Here is a 16,191-nt window from a genome sequence, read left to right on the forward strand (position 1 = left end):
GTTTTTAATATTCGATATATAAAGACAAAAGTGTTACTTTACTATATTTTTCTCGTATTTTTTTTTACTATTTTTTCTTCTTCGTCTATCTTGAGATGTCAAAATTTCAAACCATATTTATTTAACTAACAGTTCGTATGCGAGTACACGTATGGTATATCTCGTAATTTGTTGTTAATGTAATCCATAATATATGGTATTCGCATACCCTCGTCTCAGGATACATAAAAATGGGAGACTTCCCATATATCTTCATCAGTAGGTTAGGGCAGGGGTCGGCAACCTCTTGGACCTAACGAGCCAAACGCGAGCAGCAAAACGGTTTGGAAATTTTTGGGGAGACAATTTTTAATTACAATAATTTACTGAATGTTTAAAGGAACCTACATGTATTTTTTAAGTAACAAATTTTTAAGTATCTCTGTAACTCAAAAAATATTTAAAGGTACATTTTAAATTCAACGATTTAAGTATGTATTTTACTATTTCTTTTTTATTTGTTAAGTGAAGAAGGCAGAATAAAACTAAAGTATTATTTTTAAAGTTCTTATTTCTTTTATGCACAAAATAATTTTTAAAAATAATAATAAAATTTCTTTAAAAAATGTCATTTTGAATCTGTCAAAGAAAGAGCCGCACTAATTCCTTAAAGAGCCACATGCGGGTCGCAAGCCACACGTTGCCGACCTCTGGGTTAGGGGGATTATTTTTGTGCGAAGGACTTTACCCCAGCGACCCAAGGAATGGGGTTGGACCACAGCCTGGTGTCTTTTTTGCCATCACTGAAGGCTTTCAAAACTTTCATTTCCCATATATTATATACCATAATACACACATACGTATATGAATATAATATAATAATACATCAAAAGTTTTTTGATCAAGAATTGCTTTTCGTGTAATTTCATTATATTTTTGTCCGCCTCCGTAGCGTAGCAGTTAACGCGTTTAGTTTTCGTGGAGGTCCCGGGTTCGATTCCCAGAGGTTTAAAATAAATACAGTTGGATTTTCATTCTGACATTTACTTGATATCGCTCTGGGCTAGTAGTTGAAGCGCAGATGATCATATTGCTTTCGAATATTTTAAGATCAATGTACATAATACTGCGTCTATGCAATGCAGTGCCCTATGCACCATTTGATGCAGATAATATTTTAGTATCATACAGAAGACCGAGGTTTTTCAGTTTTTTTTATAAATCTTCTTATATATTTTATTTAGAAACTTTTTTTATATTTTCATAAAAATTATTAATTTTTTATCATGTTAAAAATGATTAATTCAATCATTCAATCTTCAATCATTAATTTTCTTATAAATATTCGCGAGGTCTACGGTCAAATCCGTCGAAAGTGATCCAATGGTACAACGGTCCGTGTCACCGTGTATAATTTATTTTTACTCAAGTTTTATTTATTTCACTCTAACTACTGCGCGCTACAACTGTGTGGAAGTGATACAGATATTAAGAACTGAATTTTTCCGATTTTTAAATTATCTTAATTTTTTTGAAATGCAATAAATTAATTAATTTTTTTGATATTCCACAACCAAAAATATTTATATGCAAGAAAACCAAACGGCAATATTATTTTTTGGTGTACTTTTTTAACGCGTTTTTTGTGCTAAATGTAGCAATAAAAACACGTTAAAAATTCCACAAAAATTAAAGTATTACTGCTTGTTTATTTTACATGTAAATATTTTTAATATCAGGATAAAAAATATAAATAAATACAAATCTATTTGAATTTCCTCGTGCATTATATTTTTCCACGCAATGGCATGGAACGTGTGTACCGTGTTAAAAAGAGTCCAGGGGAATATTTATTATAAGTTTCGAATGATTGTTGAAATTTTATTTGATAACTGTTTTATCTTCATCTCAATATCTTTAATATTTTAATAAAAAAAAATTGTTAAACGGAAATCGAACCCTAATTATTGTAAATAATATTTAAATAGGCTCACCACGATACCGCGGAGGCAAAAAAATTCTGATAGAAAAAGGATTGAAACAAATTAAGTAAAACGGTAATGAAATTTCTTTACCCTCTACCCTTTTACGACTACCGTATTCAATTCGAGAAGTGAGGGATGGAAAACCAAAGCGCGCATTAAATAAACATCGTATATTTAGGTTATTCTACCGTACGTTTCGGGTTCAAAATATGTTAAAAAATAATTACAATTTTTCGCTTCATTATGTTTTGTAGGTAATACAAATTGCAATTTTTATATTCGATTCCACTTCGAAGGTGGTTATCGAAGGTTTTGTTTGTGGTAGACCGTGGGTTAAATAAATAATTATCTAAACAAATTAATTAAATGTACGAAATATGTCCAGTGCAAAAAAAAATGCGAATAGTGTTGAAATACACGTATGCATATAAACATCCGTGTTTGAAATCATAAAATCATCCTACTGCTCTCCCTCATTTATTTGAGTTCCATATTGCCGAAACAACTAATAAAAGATGAGAGAAGTGCTCGAAAAATATCGAAACACCTCCGTTATTTCGCTCGTAAAAGAGCAGTAAAGGGTAGGGAGTATCGGAGAATGTAAGCAACGATATCCATTCTGATACTTAGCAAAGTAGTTTGCAGTCACTGCAGTGAAGTTGTCTGCGATGTGAAGTTGGTAACGTAATCCGCAGCGAGTGCACTCTCAGTAAACAATGTAACCATTTAGCAAGGACCAAGTGCACAGCTATTAGTATCAGACCAGTGTGTCAGTAATTACAAGTAACAAGTTCTTATTTGGCGGCTATTAAAACATTAAGTTTTAAATGGCGGCCGTTAAGTGGAGAATCTGACACAATTTGAGTCCAATGCAGGCGGTTATCGCTCTTGCGTGACATTCCTTGAAACGCGAAAATTACAACGCAATAGACCCACTCTTATCCGTCACCTTTGGGACAGAGGTGTGGTCAGAACGTGGAAAAGATCAGAAAATATAGAAAAAATACGGATTTATAGTCAAATAAATAATCTCTCGACTCAAAAATGACTGTATGTATTGTTCTCTGGGTTTAAAACATTGCAATTAACCACAAAAGAGGTTGTTTTTACCAAAAAAGAGCAATACAATAAAACGTACATATAAAAATTGTTGGTGGCCTATATTAAAAAAAATCTCAACATAACTCTGATTGCAAAAAGTCAGTTAGAGATTTTTCTCCACTGTCACACGCCCTCAACAAAGATGAAGAAGAATTTGGAAGTCTGGATATTATTGCTAAGCCTTGCGGCTTATAACCAGTCATAAGCTAATTAACTGATCACTTTACACACGTGTAACATTCACCATTCTACTCATGATTGACAGCTACACTGCTCAAATTTTTGTAACTCATACATACTTATAAAAAAAATCTCATGACGCTTCATGTGTGAGTTCACGGGTGAAACCCAGATTTGTGAAGAAGGACACACTCAAAATGTTGAAAATTTCATTGCACTATAAAATGATTAGTTTTTCTAATGCTTTGTGTAACCGGTTTAAACATAATTATTGCTGAAAATGTAACAAAAAAAAATCTTTTAAAATCAGAGATAGAACAGTATTTGTGATGCAACAATCAGGGATGTAGCAAATATGTATTAGGAAAGAAATATACATACCTAAAATTACAATACAAATTGGTCCCTAAATCGCGCAGGAGTGATCACCTTGCCTTCATATAATTAACGATCAAGATAACATTTCGACAAAACGATGCAGTGTCCTATGCACCATTGGGTGCGGATAAGGGTTAGAGAGAGAGAAATTACAAAGTTCATATTTTAAAGTTTGTTTTTCTTTCTGAAAGGAGTAATTTGTTTTTAATGGGTATTTTTGGCCCTTTTAACCTGATACTTTGTTTATGTCTACACTCATTAAAGAAACATTTATGCATTGATTTTAGATCATTTCCGCCAAACTCAAACGTACGTGATCCGAATGGCGCATACTTTTCGAAGTTTGGCGCACAAAAATGGGAATATTTTCAATTATGTCTGCCTAATAGCTCGAGAAAAAAGTTCCGCGAAATTTCCATTTAACCATTACCAAACTTTCCGAACTTCATTTTTCGTCTGAGGCCACCCTCCTTACACTCCTATTTCGAATTAAACTTTCCCCAAAAATAATACGAAATAAAAGGAAAAAGTTGAACGAAACGAATGGATATTTCATAAAAAAGATAAATAAAAAAACAAAACGCAAGAGAAATTCCGACCGAGGGATATTACAATTTTCATTCCGTTACTGGGTTTCCGAAATTTGCTTTCATTTATATGCGCATAGTCGAATTTAATTACGAAAAGGTCGAATCGATAATCTTCTTATTCATGCACGGAGAACTCTTTGCAACTCTTGGCTTTTTACCGTTCAGTGCCTCCTAGATGAAATCATAATACGATGATATGCAACATGAGATCTGTTTTTCAACTTCTTACGTAGAAAATCATTTCCAACGATAGCCATTGTAAAGGCATTCCATATCCTGTATTAGAATATGACCATTAAAAATCTCGTGGTTTTAATTTATCATATATATTATCTAAGTATTAATAATTATCTACAACATTTTGAGTGTGTCCAAATACTTGTTCACAAATCTGGATTATCTCCAATTATAGGAGGATTTTTCATATTATTTTTTGACATCTCATCAAAGATGAAGAAGAATATGGAATAAGAATATTATCTATGTAAACATAGACCACTCTCTGTCAAACTGTATGACTACATTTTAATCATGTTCTTGATAAATATTACAAAGCACATTAACATACAAACTTTATTTAATTAATAAAAGGTTTCTTTAATACACAGATTTTCAGATTATATAAAAAAACTTACAATTATTTAGATATACCATTTTTATATACATATATTAGGTTAAAAGTCCGATATCATATTGAACGAACTTTTTGAATATTTTTTTATACATATTTATTATTTTCACTTTCTTTATGAAGTGGGGTTTATCACGGAGAAAAATGGGGAAAACAACTAACCTATAAATGAATAAATTTCGAAAAAAGAAAGAATTATTGATATTCTGAAAAAAAACAACACAGAAATAAGGCACTCGTACCATAATTGTGCGAGAACCTATGTTTTTTTCATAATACGAGTAAACATAAAAAAATGTTTCGAATGTATTTTTTTAAAGTTATAATAATAATTAACGAAATCATGGCTTCGAAACAATAACCATTCGAAATTCAAAATATTGAATTTTCCTTAAATAGGTTTACCTGTAACAGCTGATACAGCATTGCTAAACTCAAGTATCGATTCATATTTTAATAGAAGGCACAGTGGCTATTCCATAAAAAAGGAGCCTTATCAAATTCTTTGGCTCTTTTCCGTGGAAATCGCAGAAAATCGTCCTCGTTAATATAATCCAGGTTTAACTAAAATCTCGAGGATCATTCGGCGGTTTTTTTCGGTGAAAACAAAGATTGACTGTAATCTTCTGCTTAACAAGTAGTGACGTATTTGGAGGAGAGAACGTTCAAACAACCAAATTACGTATTAGTAAATCAACATGTTGAAGTGTAAAAAGAGATGTTTCTTTGCAAAATACATTATTAAATATTCTGGATCCTAAAGTATACTACCGTTACTTATTAAAGTAATAAAAAGAAGACGAAAAGAGTAGGTACTTTGTGTTCCTACTTTCAACGACATGGTAGTCACTAGTTATAGTATTAAAAGACATAAGTACAGTCTATCAAAACGGTGTCGGAGAATGCCATTGCTACCTTTCCGTGTATCAGTATTCATATCACAAACGAGGACTGTAACAGCAAAATTAAGAGTGTAGACGTATTATGTATGTAGACGTGGGTCGTTCATGAACGACCAGATCTTAATAAACCGCTCATTTAAATTGGTTGAGTGACCGGATCCCAAATTTTAGTGAATCTTGTTCGTACGTATTTTCATAATAATATTAAGAACGTGATGTGTAGCTTTTTATTCGACTGATGATGGTGTACGTATTTTCTCTTCCAGCTTATACCGGGAGAACAAAACGTAATCAAATTACGTAGGTGCATCATGAAATTAAAAAAATTAAAAAAACGTGACGTTGAAGTTCATGTATTATAGACACATAAAAAGAAAATAATTGCATACTTATATGTTACACTTACTTGCGTGTAATTTTACATATTACATGCGTTAATTTACATACAGTATGTTACTTTTTAAATGCATACATGTAGAGGTAGGCTGAGGATATTTAAACAAAGGACTCACATATATATTACAATATTTAAACATGGTTCGAAGGCATGGCCTAGGTGACGTTATCCAGGACAGAAGGACCTATAACCTGAGGACGAGGAGAGCTGACCCCAGCAGTCTATAAGGACAATAAGCTGGAATGTAGCCAGAAAGAAGAAGACTCACGGAGAATGGTCACAGGTAAGTAGTAACCCTTGGCAGTGCCCTATGCACCATTGAGTGCATATGGCACTGCATCGTATATAAGCAAAGCTCGATCGTTACATACATAACAGGAAAGGTGATAAGCCCTTCGCTTCGAGAGTGATCATAAAGTGAGTACTTAAACCAGCCTATGACAGGTCGTAATCCCTGTAAGTATCCAGGCTTCCATATTCATCTATGTTGAATGTACATCAAATATTTGTCAGCCATGATTTAATTATATACGAGTATAAGATCGAGCTGGTTTATCACGTTGTATACAATTTACACATAGTTTACCTAACGTCCAAGTGACTCTGAAATCTATCTACGGCTTATGCAACACCGCTTCCTACTTAGGCTCTAACATTATAAGTTTTATAGCTTATTCCTATTAGTGAGCGGGTTTACTCTTTATATATTAAAATAACAATTATGTACATAGTTTTTTGTCCATATAAATTTTATTTGACCAGTGACTGGTTTTCGTTGTAACAGACATCATCAGACTGGTGTGACAACACAACAAGGCAGGGGTTGAAAACCATGATTTTATATATTTTTCTTGATAAAATTCACTCAAATTGAATGAGTTTAAGTACTGTATAATAATAAAAATTACATGTAAGTCATGATAAATGTTTTCAGTATGATTTGATATAATTTTATTTTAGAAATGAATTTTGTATGTTAAAACGTTATTTTATTTTATAAAATGCAGTTCCACCAAGAAATATCATTACAAAACTTAACTCTTTATGTTAAACGTTACGTTAATTTCATGTAATTCTTGAGTGAAAATTCTAGCCAAACACACTCGCTGAGGGGTATGTGGTGACAAACACCATTCTGTGTGGTAAAGTACACATAAAAATGGCGACATTGACATGTAATGTATGATACAGACGAGGGTCTTGACAAAAATTGTGTTTATGTAACATTATTCTGGCTTTTTTCAACACACTGTGTGTCAGGTGAAGAGATGGACTGCGCCATTAGATAGTACCATGTCCATACGTGACGGTATGTGAATTTGTTTGCGTGATGGAAATATGTAGGTAACATAGTAAGGAAAGCGGGACTATGTCAGATACTAAAGAAAATACTTCATTCAATTTGAAATAATACTTTTTTTACAACATTTTGAGTGTGTCCAAATACCTGTTTACAAAATCTGGATTATCTCCAATTACAGGAGTTATTTTCATAAAAACTAACTAACTAACTAACCATCACACCGCTTCCCCGCAGGGGTAGGCAGAGAGAATAGAACGCCACACCACTCTGTCTTTGCAAACATTCCTCGCCTCTTCCACGTTCATGCATCTCCTCATACATACCCGCCGATTATTACGACTCCTAACCTGACCACTTTCAAGTATTTGGCATACCTGATCGTGCCATGCTTTTCTCGGACTTCCTCTGCTCCTTCTCCCAATTACATTCGCCTCATAAATTTGTTTAACCGTTCTTTCCTCACTTATTCGTTCTACATGTCTAAACCATCTCAACACACCTTTCTTAATTTTATCGATAATGCTTATCTCAGCTTTGCATTCCTTCCTTATTTTCATATTACATATTATTTTCATATTACGGTCGTCGGCCCTGTAAATGCTCAGACTTCCATATTCTTCTTCATCTTTAATGAGATGTCAAAAAATAATATGAAATAATAGTGATTATTTAAAAAAAAAATTGACTTCTCAGCGAAGAGGAAGAATATGGAAGTCTATGTTTTTTATACAGTGATTATGACCTGTCATACCCTGGTTAAGTGATCACTTTTCACACGTGCAGCATTCACCATTACCATGGTGAATATTGAGATGTCAAAAAATAAAATGAAAACTCCTAAATGGAAAAAACCCAAATTTATGAACAAGTATTTGGGCAAACTTTAAATTTTGTGAATTTATTAATTAAGATGTAAAGTATGGAGTTGGGCCTGGCGTAAGTGATCACTTTATACACTTGTGTAACGTTCACCATTCAGCCCATTATTGAACTTCCAAATTGCAATTTTTTTTAAAACCTGTATATATACAAAACGAAATTGGGTGCCTTTCACATGCGGGTAGCACTTTCAATAGATTTGGGTCAATAGAGTGACCACTTTATACACTTGTGTAACGTTCACCATTCAGCCCATTATTGAACATTCATATTGCGATAATTTTTGAACCCTGTATATATGCCTAATGATCTTGGGTGCCTTTCACATGCGGGAAGCATTTTCAATAGATTTGGAAGTATACATGATTGTGGCTCTTGGGGATGCTCAGACTTCCATTTTTTCATATGATGTATATATGACGTATGTAGGATGAATATTCCAGTATATAATATAATAAATAATAGTAATATTATTAAAATATGTAGTTATAATGCGCCTGCTATGGGTCGTAAATCAATGGCGGTCTGTGACCAACTGAATGTACTATGCTAAAATTAAAGCAAAATTTGTAGAATATAAAGTTCCTTGTTTAAAATTCAAAATAAACACATAAAAACGTTCTCCATTCCATCCAGTTAAAAGCCGCGAACTACCAACGTTTTCACTTTATTGGACCAATAAAAACAAACCCAGAGATAATATTCACTCATTGTTTGTTGTTGCTCCGCTGAAAGTGTTGCCATAAACACAACACTGGCCAATAAATTACTTAATTCAAAATCCAGTGATTATATACACTTTCCTTTATTGAACCATTGGCATTGAAGTGATATAAACAAAATACATTTTGAGTACCTACTCGGACAACATATGGTATTTTTCTTTCACGTAATTTTTTATGACTGTCTTTATTTAAATATGATATCTACCGTATTATGTCCCGTTTTAAAACATCTTGAAAATTATATTTATCAAAAATCTTACGTTTAGGTGTTATAGAGTTGAATTTTAACAAGTTTTTAAATAGTGAATACAAAATGACCCCTTGCCATGAGATATTTTATGAGAGCACACTCACTTATGCTTAATTAATTCCTGAATATTACTAAAGTGGAGCACAATGCTTCAATCTAAGAGGTACCTACTCTGTTTTACGGAAAATCTTTCGTCTGTGGTATATTCCGTAACCATCCGGTTCTATGGATGTGTGACGCGCCAAGGAAATTATCCATGGAATGACTTGTTGTCTATGGCAGATTGTGGTCGCTCCCCCACGCACCGTGAGGATCAGATACAGAAGTTAACAGGTTATCCCCTCATTGAGTGCGCAAGACAAATCTCTAGGCATAACACTAGATGTATAAAGGTGGAGACTGACCGGAGCATTTCGTCGTAACATAACGTCATAACATCGCTCGCGGCGAGCATCACCGAGCATCCGAAACTATGGATGGGGCGCTCGGCTCGGTGTACTGACTGCCTGAATGCTCGCATCGTAACGTGTTACATTACGACGAAATGCTCCGGTCAGTCTCCACCTTAAGAGTTTATCTAAATACACTGAAAAAATGTTTTAAACTGATTTGATTTATTTAAAAAGAAAAAAAAACTTTTAACATACAAGACACTTTTTGCTCACGACTAGTTTCGAGAACATCTGTAGTTTTTGAAACTAATCGTATTTACATAAATATGTAAATTTAATAAAAAATAGTCCTATACAAGAGTTTTATTCATCAGAGAATCATCATGTTGTTCCGCAAAGTTAATGCCAAATCCATTAATAATGTAACATTAAACCAGAGTGAGGTGCATCTTTGACATCAAAATTTACGGAATGGAATTGAGCAAACAACTCCTGGGTCATTCCTTCACTCACGGCATTCTAACCGCACACTTCACAAATTTTTCGCCATATTCTTTGAAATCACTTATAATAAAATCAATATAACTTTTTACATGAGCGACGAATTAGAACTATTTTTACAAAAAATGTAAACTGAAATATCATATTTTAAGCAGATGTTCGTTTGAGATAATCGGGTGAGTGTTGTCTGATATCGCTCACTCCTTTCAAGAACGTAATAAATCAAAAATCCTCAATTTTCAGTTGTGCATGTTTTTGGAATGCCCAGAAAATGTACTATATTTCAGCAAAAGAGGCATATTTTTTACTTAATATTTACCCGCTATAGAGCAGAAAGTGTTGTTTTTGCATTTTGAAGAAAACGTATTGTTTAATAATTTTTTTAAAATACTAAATATTTTTCAAATGTAGAATAAACCTTCAGGTTTTACCTAAAAAGATCTGTTGCACAGTAAAAAGTTCAATAAGTGGCTTCATATTTATTTTTAATGCATTGTATAATATTTTTAAACTTCAAAAGCGTTCTCCTGAAAAATCAAGTTTTTTTATTTATGACGTTCTTGAAAGGAGTGAGCGATATATAAGGCATCAACACCATCTAGTGGCAAAAAACCGGGGAGACTTTATATATTATAATTTATATTTGAAGCACTAACTTTGTGATTTTCTACTTTATAAATAAAATGTTTTGATTTCAAACTTTATTTTAAAATCACCATAAATATTTTATTATAACTTAATCAAGTCTTGATAAAGAAGCGTTTAGCTTCGAAAGCGGTAGACATTATAATTAAGTTATAATAAAATATTTATAGTGATTTTAAAACAAAGTTACATTTTAATAATTATACTTTTCATATTACATAATTATTTCTACTGATTATTGTGCGAATTAAGAAGTGTTTTTTTAATGTTTATAATTCCATAATTGAGGTATAATTTGGTTTTAAAATTCTCCCATATTTACGGAGTTTTCAGTAAATAATTTATGGCGTTGGCGGGAAAGACGACTCGAGCATCAGCCGGTAATTATAATAATATAAAAAAAGTGAATTGACACGGATGCACAATTTTCTGCAAGATCACCTTGACACGGAGAGCTGGAGTCATGGAGAGTTACGAGTAGCTATCTACGAAGACTCTTGTTTTTTAAATATGAATATTCAACACGCTCGAGAAACGTTTTTAACCATCTGAATTCATTAATAACCAAGGGGCTTGTAATCAAATGCAGTGCGCGGCGTTAAATCAGGTTTTTATTCAAATTGCAAAATGCAGCGAGTTTACTTTTTCATGAAATAATCTTTAAGTATGCATACATTAAAATGAAATTTTCAAGATTTTTATATTAACATCTCAACATAGATAAAGAAGAATATGGAAGTGTGGGCAATTACAAAGATTACGATCTATTAAGATTAAAGTTCTGGACGTCCCGGGTTCGATTCCCAGGGGGGTTTAATAAATATAAGTGTTTTTTTCACTCTAATATTTATTCAATATTACACTGGACTGGTACCTGAAGTGGAGGGCTGATCACCTTTCCTTCATGTGTAAACGATCGAGATAACGCTGCGTTTATTTGAAGCAGTGCCCTAAGCACCATTGGGGTGCGGTAAGGGTTTTATTATATATGTATTTATTAATTGACACGATCCTTACCATGTAAGTTCTGGGTACTATCTATGATTGAGTTGAGTAAGATTTTTTTTCCCTTGGTAGGTCTCTTACCTTCATGAAATGTATGAAAGATTCTTCCCAAATAATTTTAGATACTTAATAAAAACTAAAAATAACTTCGAATGACTAAATAACTCTGGAGTGGACAAACCCATATTTGTGAACAAAGATTTGGTCACACTCAAAACATTGTGAAAGTTACTATAATTTCATGCAATTTTTTAGTAAAATTCTAGGCAAAAACACTCGCTTGAGAGAGTTCTCTCAGACCTCACAACTTATGTACATAGACTACTAAGATATATAGGTAGGTACTTCCTGGTTTATATTATTAATATTTCAGTCATCAATATTAACGTAGCTACCCACAGTATCTAATTGTGTAATGGCAAGCATTCAATAACTAATGAAAATATCAAGTGGGTACTACATATATTTAATAGACTGGTCTTTTCAAAACTCGATTGACTTATCTTAAAAATGAAGGCATCCATAATTACGATTCGGTATGCGTAATTATAGGGCACAATTTGACCGACTGACACTTATTAAACGACATTACGGCTTCCTATTCGGTAGAAAACAAACGGAACAAATTAAGCCACGGAATCCGACCACCAAAATATTCTACATTGGTGCTATTCGTTTTAGCTATCGAATTATTTGATGGCCGCCGTAATAAATTATAGCTGATTTAACAAAAACAAAAATAGTTATTTTGCTGATACAGATTTACAATCCAAGATTTAGTTTTAACCATTTGTTCATATGAACTAAACATTGCATGAAACAGCTTTATCGAAAGCACAAAAGTTTACATTTTTTCGTCTGTAACTTTGTTGCCATCGACAACAATTTTTATGAAACTTTTATATTATATTTCCTTTCAATTCAGGCAAACCTCACAATTTATCCTGCTATTGAACGTATACACCAAAATAAAAAATGTATTGGAAATAAGTCATTGTTTATTTAATCCTATTTTATACAAGCGAATTTTCGGCTATTAAGAGAACCTTTTATGTAATCCCTTTGAACTTGAAAATATTTTTGACAAACATAAATTAAATAACATAGCTTTTAGGGGTTCTCTTTTTAAAATAAATAAATTAATTTTAACGTATTGTTTTCATAAGTGAGTGGATTGAGGGAAGTTTATTTGCGTATTTATAATTTTAAAAACGTGTAGTGAAATGATTTTCTGAACATGTATTGAAAAATATAATAATCTTTATATTTTATGTTTATGAAGTCACTTTCGGAATATTTTCCGGAATCGGATTTTTCCAAATGTTAACAATTTTTTTAATGAGATGAATGTCTTGCAGAATTTTGTTAAATGCAAATGTCACTTTTGCACAGTAGGAAAATGGAGAAGGAATCCAACGAGTGTCTAATAAGATTTTGGTCAGATGATTTTAAAATAGTTATATCAATAGATTACACTTATAAACGCGTAGGAATATATTATATACGATATAAATATATAATTATATTAAACTAATAAATACTTGTTTAGTAAATATTTAAAAATCATTTACAATTTATAAAATTTGTTGTGTAATCATTCATTTTCGAGTCCATAGTGCAAAGGTTAACAACACATTCCCCCTTGGAAAAAATCCTGGTCATTAAAACATAAATGCTTTTCTAAAAATTGAATATTTTAAACTAATAGTTAAGTATCATTCTAACACCGATCTATAAAAAATTATCGTCTTTTATTTAGACTTGGTGCTTTCACAATTATTATAATGATTATACTGATCTACCATAAATTTAATCGTACTTTGACCTGCTTATTTCACAATACATTAATGTACAATATCTAAAACAACTAATATACTGTATTTTACTCTGGGCAGAGTGATAAATATGATCACTTAAACTAGCCAAGGACGGTCCGTAAGATCTGTAAACGCACGGACTTCCATATAACCTTTGTACAAAAAAATCGTCTCTCTTTACTCATCTATAATATTCACGATTTAGGTTTTATTAAAATTAGTTTGGAATATTCGGCCCGAAAATCAGTTAAATCTGTTATCATATCACATGATCACCGTCATTTCCTGCCCTTGGTTAGTATTGTAAAGCTTCAACTATGCCAAAACGTAAATTATGTTATATATATTTTTTTTTCAAATAAACACTATATTAATTTCTATAAAAACACTGCAAACGATATTGAAAATCCCGTAGTGAGACTAATTACATCTCGAGCGTATAATTACGACCAAGATAATATTGCGACAATCCAAAATATTATAACATCTGGGTGTATCGCAAGTCGTACGATGCGATAATAGTATCATTTATTTATGCAGATACCCACCTTAATATAAGTAGGTACCTACTTTATTGTAAGTAGGTACCTACTTTATTGTAAGTAGGCACCTACCTTATTTTAAGTACCTGCTTAGCGTGTATTACTAATGTTCTTGATGATCTTATTGATTGATCCCTGATGGGTTTTAAGATGAGACAGCATCAGGTAGGTACAAAACTGATTTAGTAGCTGTAAGTTGTACATACAAAAAACGCCAATTTCTAGATAATTGTGTAATTCTCCCAGATATTTGTACACGGCATTGCAAACATTTTTTTAGACAAATAAGGATATTGCCCCGGCCCCCCCAAATAATGAAATAATTTCATAACAACGATTAAAAAAGGGAAATCCTCTTTCGAGAGGTGGCGAAATGTGATGAAATATATATTTTTTTAAAGTGATAAATATTCGAAGTTATATTTTTTAAAACTAATAAATACGTAAAAATTATTATTGGGAGAGTCGGTGGTCCGCGATATCATAATACTAGTTTATGCTTTAAGCACACAAATATATAAGACAAAAAATACAAAGCATATTGTATGAATTTTGTTGGGTACATTACTTGTTTTTATTTGCAGCTGATGAAAATCTCCCGGCGGCGTTTTGTGTACAGATACAGCCAACACACACTTCCTTATTTAGTTAGTGTGAATAACCACAACACAAGTTTCACAATTTATATTACCAATCACTGTTTAGGCTATTTCTTTCACCACAATAAACTCACGAACCGGAGACGGTTTCCTATTTGATTCTTTATACAATTAAAGTGACATTTGAATATCCAAATATTTACACGATTTCAATGCAGTGTACGAGAACAGATTGCGCGAAACTCCGACGACACCCATCCACGGTAAATCCCAAAATCTACTGAAGTATGAAGTAGGTACTTGCTCGGAAAAGGATGTATACAAATACGCGCGATAGCTTGTGCGACTATTTCCTTTTTTCCTCGCTAGAAAGCGCTACTGTAGCTAGCATGCACTAGCGACATCTAAAAAGTAAAATAATAACAATTTATTAAACGTATTTTAAAAGCTTATAAGCGTACGTATTAACTATTGGGTCATTAGATAGATACTAACATATATTTATGATTTAATAATATTTTAACGAATGAATAAAGTTATCCATTTTAATAATTTCGGCCTACTTTTACATAATAAATGTCGTCATGGTTTAGTAATGTTTTTTTAGTAAATTAAATAAATAATAATTGTATAACAGGATTATGATCATAAAATTATAATTTATTGAATGTACCGCGTTCATAAATGTTACGTAATATCTAGATTGGATAAAAGAAAATCGCCATGTATAATGTATAGTTTTACGAAATGGAACAATTATTTCTATATACCATAATTATTAGTGTATAATTATAAATTTACCTTAGTTTAAATGGGTAAATAAAAGTGTGTACCATATATTAGTCGGAATACGGTTTAAAAATGTGACGAATGTAAATAAAAACAATACTTACTATCAGTGCCAATTTTTTAAAATTATTATTTATTGTCTTTAGACTTAAGTTTTTTGCAGACATTTCTTGGTGGAACTGAATTTTAAAAAATAAATTAGCAACTATATTGTTTTTTCCACATTTAATTTATATGATTAGTAACCGGGTTTCGTCGTAACCGACATCATCAGACTGTCTCGCTGTATTTCATAGTTTAATACACAGACTTTTACATGCACCACTAAACCATAACAATTATAATTCCGAGTTAAACACTATTGAGACAATAGCAGCCAATAACGGATGTGAAAGCGATCAAATCGATCTGCGATTAGAAAAAACAAAAGAAATTTGTCACATCACAACTTAACCTAACACTTACTACCAGGGTTTTTTGAACAAAAAAAAAGGGAAATATGCGAGATCGTAGATTTCGTTGGGTGGGGAAGGCAACGAAGGAGACAATGGTATGCGCATGTGAGGAGAATGGAACCATCCAGACTCCCCCTCATCGCACT

The 16,191-nt window shown here is 32.2% G+C and overlaps 1 protein-coding gene across 1 annotated transcript in view; it reads right to left on the bottom strand.

Annotated features, from left to right (window-relative positions):
• Nucleotides 1-14,902, bottom strand: part of LOC148304453 (uncharacterized) — a 60,065-nt gene extending 45,163 nt beyond the window's left edge. The window contains exon 1 of the mRNA XM_088268270.1: nucleotides 14,771-14,902. The gene's annotated coding sequence lies outside the window, so the exon portion shown is untranslated. The remainder of the gene's footprint in view (nucleotides 1-14,770) is intronic.
• Between the last annotated feature and the right edge of the window lie 1,289 nt (nucleotides 14,903-16,191).

This window comes from Brachycentrus maculatus, unplaced genomic scaffold (assembly GCF_059751285.1).
Source record: "Brachycentrus maculatus isolate JH-2025_06_01 unplaced genomic scaffold, ASM5975128v1 h1tg000315l, whole genome shotgun sequence".
Taxonomy (NCBI): Eukaryota; Metazoa; Arthropoda; class Insecta; order Trichoptera; family Brachycentridae; genus Brachycentrus; species Brachycentrus maculatus.